At 32.6% G+C, this 7,539-nt stretch overlaps 1 pseudogene; it reads left to right on the forward strand.

The window, feature by feature from the left end:
- The first annotated feature begins 534 nt into the window (after positions 1-534).
- Positions 535-4,197, forward strand: LOC142527338 (putative HVA22-like protein g; annotated as a pseudogene).
- Positions 4,198-7,539: the final 3,342 nt, after the last annotated feature.

Consider the following 7,539-nt stretch of genomic DNA (forward strand, 5'->3'; position numbering starts at 1 on the left):
CGATCCAGATCCTTAGCTTCACTAGGGGTTTTGTTAAGATTGAGATTTGTACTTGATTCAACACTAAAAGCTAACTCAAAGAGGAAAATTATTCAAATTCATGTATGCAACTCTCAAAAACTCTATTCAATCGATCTGGACATTGTAACCCATTTTGAATGCAATTTTGATAGTATATCCTCCACAATGGCATTGGGCAGAACACAGCCTCCATCCCCGTCTCCTTCTGATCCATCTCCAACGATTGCAAATTTCTTATTCATCTTCTCCTGTTTGGTACCTCTTTTCAATGAATCATACAACCGTACTTAGTGCGTTTGAATGTGTGTATATATACATAGGTGAACATGGAAGCCTTTTTTGAATTAGATTAGTGTCTATCTCACTTATAGAATTTGTCGAACATGGAAACTTTCAGGATCTGTTTGGATATTTAAAATTCATAATTCGACTCACGAGCCCATCGGCATCAACATACTAGTCCTGATGCGGTGGTGCGAGGAAAAATTAAACTACTCCAATAATACCCTAATATCCGGCAGCGGTGAAAAGACAAAATCACCCTCATCGGCAACCAACTGTTACCTGCAAACAACCTTACCATGGAAAAAAAGAAAAGAAAAAAAGAAATCATCACATGAGTTACGTGTAAAATAAAGGAGGAGGCGTCTGTGCCAAGATACCCCTTCACTCGATTACCTTCCTCTCTCTCTCTCTCTCTCGCCATCTTCTCCATTATATTTTTATTTCAATCTTTATCTTCCCTACTAATTCTTGCCGCTTCATTTCTGGGATTTTCTTTTTTCACTTCACAAATTGAAGGATTCTTCCTCTAATCAATCTGCAGAGGTAACATTATTTTGAATAATATTTTCTTGGTCACTTGAATGATTAGTTTTTGAGGCAAATTCATTTCATTTCTGATATTTTTTAATTTTCAGTAAATTGATGTTTTCATTACTTGGAACATTTTTGTGCTCCATGTGTTTCGGTCCACCGCCTGCACATAACAGCTGAAAATACATACATATGTAAGTAATCTGTTTGGTACAAACTGTTCAAAAATACTGAAATTCGCCAAACTATATATTGACCTTTCTCTTTAATTTGTTTTGGAGTGTGTTGAAGATGATCGGGGAATTCGTCACCGCCTGTTTAATGTATGTAAATTCTTTTGCTTTTTGGCAGTCGACTAGACGATCTGTTTCTAGCCCTCCTTTTGCTTTATTCGATCCTTTTTCTTTAATGGGAAATTAATCTATTGGAATTCATTAATTGGGTTTTATTGTGATTAGATTGGTTCTTGGATACGCTTATCCTGCATGCGTTGCAGTGCTTCAAATCCATGGAGAAAAATGGAGTCGAGATTCAAGAACTCAGGTTTTGGTGTCAATATTGGTAAGCAAGCATGCATTCCCCGTCAAATTCTTCCCAAAGAAAGATCAATAATTTTCTTTTATTGAAAGTATAATATAATGATTAAACGGAGTGCATAAAAATTTCACAAATCGTTACATATAATTTGTAGTTAATTATCCTTTTGACCATAATTAATTAATGGCATGTTGAGAATTAATAATGTTTAGAAACGTTGAGCCAATCTAATGATATATTAAAGTAAAATGTTTCTATAATAAAGTAGTTCTATAGGGTGATTATTATATACTGTTCTCTTTCTTTTAGTTGAACTAGACAACTACTTTCTTTTTTATAATCTCAATTTATGTGGGTGTGGGAAGATGCGAAAACTTGTACGAGACGGTTTCACGAATTGTATTTTGTGAGACATATATCTTATTTGGGTCATCCATGAAAAATATAATTTTTTATGCTAAAAGTATTACTTTTTATTCTGAATATCGGTAGGGTTAACCCGTCTCACATATAAAGATTCGTGAGACCATTTCACGAGAGACTTACTCAGGAAAGAAAAGGACCATTAATATGTATTTAAATAAAAGAACACAATTATTTATTTATTCTTCCACGAAAGTCGTATGTATGTGAAATAGAAAATAAAATTATATATACAAAAAAGAATTATATTATTGTAAATTTGAAACCTAATAATTCAGTATCTTGTATAAATTTTTATTAAATATATTTGTGTACCATGTATTCTTTGCAGGATAATTGTCGCGATATTGACAATTCTTGAGAAAGTTGGCGATGTTTTGGTTTCGTGGTATGTATATTCTATCGTGTTTTTGTTTTGTTGTAGTTTAACATGAATAATTTTCAATTGTTACCTTACTCTCTTTAATTTTGTTGTTCCTTACTATTTTATCACTTGAATATTCTTTCAATAGGATCCCAATATATGGTGAGATGAAATTGGCACTCTTCATCTTTTTGTGGTATCCAAAAACCAAGGTAAAGACACCAACTCTACAGACTTGTCAAGTCGGGCTGGCGGGTAGGGTCATCCCATCATTTTGGCGGACCACTAAATTTCCAACTCAGACCAACCGCAGCCCGCCTAATTTTTTTTATAAAAAATGAAAAGAACACTTTTTTTTACAAGAAAATCAAGAACATTTGAACTAATTTTAGGTTTTTACAGGGAAGTGGACTTATCTACGAAAGTATGTTGCGGCCTTGTGTAAGGAAGCACGAGGTAGATACTTGAGAGAAGCTTACTGGAATTTAAGGAGAGGGCATGGAATTTAGCAATCTATTTTTGGGATAATTGCACTGAATTGGGTTCCACTAAGATTCTTCAATTTTTACAATCGCCACCTCCCAATCTACCATCACAACACCACCCATTCAGGTACGTACACTTATAATTAAATTTTTTCAATAAGATTTATTTAGACGAATTTAAGGTGTAGAATATAATTTATATAAAAAGACATGAACAAAATGAAATTTTGATATAATTTATATATTTTTTGTTATTCTTGCATAGTAAAGAATAATATCCTACATTTCAAGATCATTAGATGTATTTTTAGGACAATATATAATTCGACACTTACCTTATAAACATAGTTTATTTAGGTTTAATATGTTAAACTTGATCATTAGATGTATTTTTAGGATAATATCTCAAGTGAAGAATCTCATTAACATGTTATTTAGTTTTTTTTTAAATTCAAAAGAATATAATACGTGGAATATCAAGTGAAGCATCTCATTAACATGTTATTTAAAAATAATTTTTTGAAAATTCAAAAGAATATAATACGTTGAATCTCACATAATATGCGAGAATATAAAATTAGAATCCCAATGAGTTAATTAACAAATGAATTTGTGTTGGAAATGGCGACAAATCATGTGCATTCAAGCCAGAAAATTAGGCAATCCCTCACAGGCCCATTGCTGTCGCCATCAATTCTAACCATGGTCTAACCACTCAACCTCTACCAGATTGTCATGTATGATCAGCGCTCAGTGGCGGCTCCTCCGCCGTCCAAGCTGTCCCGATTATTCAAGAGGAACAGCCCCGACAAGCGATGTGTGCCGGAACGATATACCCATTCTAAACTCCGGAATCATAAACATTTCATTCGACCGGAGGATGTCATTTATTCTTGATTCGCATGTTTTTATTAATTATGGGCTTGTAGAAAATCATTAGCAAATATGGTGTGAGTGGTGCCAAGAAACGGAGAAAACGAAAATGTACATTAATTATTTGTTCATTTTCTGTATGTATATGTTCTATTTCCTTTTCTTGTTTGGAACTTATTGAACACATACAAACATTTCAATTTGCGATTACATAAGACGAAAATTGAAAAGAAATAAAAAAAATTGTACATATATGTGGTTTTTGGAAACGAATCAGGATCAGTTACCGCATATCCTTTGATGTTATCTGGAGCTACACATCCGGAGAGCCCGGAGGGTCCGATCGAAGGACCATCCTAACGTTGCGGCAGAGGAAGTCGAATATGGCGGCGACGCGCGGCCACAAGCAGTGGAAGAAGCAACCACCGGAGGGTCCGGGCGAAGTGTACGTGGGCTGGAGGTAGGCCCACGCTGCCTGCTTCACAAGACGGTTCCGGATGCAGATGTCGGGTCCTGGATGGGGTAAGTGGAGCGCACTTGGCTTGGGGGAGTTGACCGCGACTGAGGGCAAGAGTTCCTTCAGGGAAGTGTAGCTGTGGCGGTTCGGTTTGATTGGTAGCATCTCCATATCATCCGACGGAAAAGAGGATGTGGAGGAGAAAGGTGAGGTGGTGATGACGATGGAAGAGGAGCTGCGATGGCCGAGGAAGGCGAACTTGGTCGGGACGACTAAATGTGAGGTGGAGATTGAGGGGCGTGAAAGGGCGGATGCAAGGTCGTCCATGACGGCGGCGGGGCTGAGAGAGAGAGATGTGAAAAGAGATGACTTCAAATTCTCTATTTATTTTGAATAACGCAATTATTGGCGTACGTTGTCGCAATCTTTTTATTTGGTCTAAGGTTTAAAGGCTAAATCCCAGTAGTTTCGGATGTTTTTGCTCAATTTAAGTATGTAAACGTGACAATAAATATTGGAAAAAGTTAATTAAATTACATAAATAATAGAGAATAACTTTGAAATGTTTATAATTTCAAAAAAAAAATTGAAAATATAAAAATGAATTAAATTCAAATTTGAACCAAATGAATTGTTATTATCAATGTAAACAATAAATGAAATTATCATTTATTGCAGTACACATATTTCAATATTTATGATACATCTTTCCTTTTTTGGAAATGACATTTTGACGGGAAAAAACTATTTTTGGCAAAAACTCTTCTTATATATATATATATATATATATAGATATATATAATATATATATTATATATATATCTATAGGGCAGGAAATTACTTAAAATAACAAAATGTATTTTTGAATGATTTACCTCATGAGTGATACTGAACATTGCAATCATTTGTATTTTAAATTTATTTATACAATTTTTAATTAAATTGATTAATATAATCAGTGCAAAAATTATAATATAGTTTACGTTTTCAATAGAGTTTAGTTTCAATTTGAGTAAAAAAAAATAAAATACATATAATATATAAATTATATTTGAATTAATATAAAAATTAATTAAATTAAAAATTGAATTAAATGAATTGATATAATCAATGCAAACAATAATTGAAGTGATCATTTATTGCAATACACATATGTCCATAATCATGATAAATCTTTCCTTTTTTAGAAATGACATTTTGGGGAGAAATTACTATTTTTTGCAAAAACTCTGCTTTTATATATATATATATATATATATATATATATATATATATAGATGAAGAGAGAGAATCGAACGATGACTTGATATTAAGGTACATAGAGGGAGACCAAATAGACTACAAGTCCGGTCTCGAATCGGTCACATTCTTAGAGATAATAAGTGTATATATATATATATATATATATAGATGAAGAGAGAGAATCGAACGATGACTTGATATTAAGGTACATAGAGGGAGCCCAAATAGACTACAAGTCCGGTCTCGAATCGGTCACATTCTTAGAGATAATAAGTTATACCTGAATGTTGAATCGGACATAATGCATTGAAATCGGCAGTCTTAAAGTGCAAATTTGGGAGAGAATTAAAAATTTTCAAATAAGAACTGGTCCTGTGGTTAAAACAAATATAATAAGATTGTAGTGGGCTTAGTTTAACCTTTTCTTGGCCCAATAAAGAATTTAAAATCCTCTACAAAGTAAATTTATCCACACAAACACAATGGATTTAAGATAATAGATTTGAATCCTTAATCGTTATCTATTAATCCAAATGCAATCTAAACTCATGAATGGGAGAACATGGAACTAAATAAATAAAAATGTATCCCATTAACAATAGACAAAAACTTGTGTGAGACGGTCTCACGGGTCGTATTTTGTGAGACAGATCTCTTATTTGGGTCATCCATGAAAAAATATTACTTTTTATGCCAATATTATTACTTTTTATTGTGAATATCGGTAGGGTTGATCACATATAAAGATTCGTGAGATCGTCTTACAAGAGACGTACTCTTAAAAATGTTGTAATTCTACTTACGAAGTTAAAATATTGTTTAATTACAATCCTTTTATACAAATGCACGCTAAAAATTTATGAATTCATTAAATGATTAATATTCATCAACACTCTGATTTTATATACTAATGATATGTCAAATCAAGATTTAACGATTTTTTTTTAAAAAAAATTACATATAATATCTAAAATTTTGTTGTTTACATATGTTAATAATACAGTACATTCAGAGGCCCAACTCGAAATCCGAAACCCAAGCCCATAAACCATATCTTGCAAGAGGATGAAGAGTAAAGCCTCAAATTTGGGGTACGCTAGTTAAGTGCAACAATAATTGGAGGATGCTAATATAAGGCAATGCCTGCATTTGGACAAGAGATGAGATGCTATATCCGAGCTGTGCGCGACGTTGGGCTAAACACAAGGAAGATTTCTCACCTGGGTCGTCCATCGGACATAAGGATGATACGCATAAACCGAGAAATGGTCTATAACTCCGTTATTTAGCTGAGGCCAGGGAGATGGTCATTACTTTAAATCCTTGCTAAAACAAAATGACTTCTTTTCTGGCTATTAAGTGTCTTTTTTTACGTTGTTCCGGAGAAAAAATCGCTTGTTTAATTTCTATATACAAGGTGCTGTAATTTGTTTGTTAGTTTTTCTGAAAACGTGTCGTTATTAGATTTGGCCAAGTCCGTGGTCAACCGGTTTGACCCTAAAACTTGCGGTCCGGTTCCGTTTACGGGTAGAAAACATGCAACCTGTCGGGTCGTATTATTGTTTTTAAAAGAAAATGTTAAAATGGAAGTAACTTCTGTGTTGAAATTATTAGATATGAAAATTTAGGGAATTTAAGAGATTTATTTCTCATTTTATAGACTAGCATGTGAGACATTACATAATCATTGGAAGGTAATATTTATTAATGTTCCATGTCGAAATTTTAGTTAAAAAAAGAGATAACAAAAATATAAAATGAGAAGCATATCTCTTAAGTTGTCATCCTTAGTTTCATACTTTCCGACATGTTGCGTTTGAAGAAAAAAGAGTTTATATATATATTTTTTAAAAATATTATAAGTAGTCGAACCGGACACAAGCGGACCGGTTAGAAATCGAGATTTCCCGATCCATATCGAAGCAAGCTCGTGACCAGGTCTAGTAGTAATTTGTTTTGATAGAACGTCGTCGTCGTCGTCACTATTTATATATAATGTTATATAAAATATTAATACAAACATACAAAACCTAAATAAAATTTTAAAAAATGTTAATAAAACTTATTAAACCCCATGTTGTAAAAATTTAAATATAATTTTAAAATTTTTTAATTAGAAAAAACCCATGAATCTAACCAAAAATCGTGATCCAATTTGCATATATAATAGACTTTGTTCTTCTTTATTTTGGAATTATATAAGTTTGAGTCTTATTAGAAATTGACTTGCTAATTTCCCCAATTGACTATATATATATATATATATATATATATATATAGACACACACACACAATTTTGATACGACAATATTATAAAGTTG

Source organism: Primulina tabacum, chromosome 2, assembly GCF_025594145.1.
Source record: "Primulina tabacum isolate GXHZ01 chromosome 2, ASM2559414v2, whole genome shotgun sequence".
Lineage (NCBI taxonomy): Eukaryota > Viridiplantae > Streptophyta > Magnoliopsida > Lamiales > Gesneriaceae > Primulina > Primulina tabacum.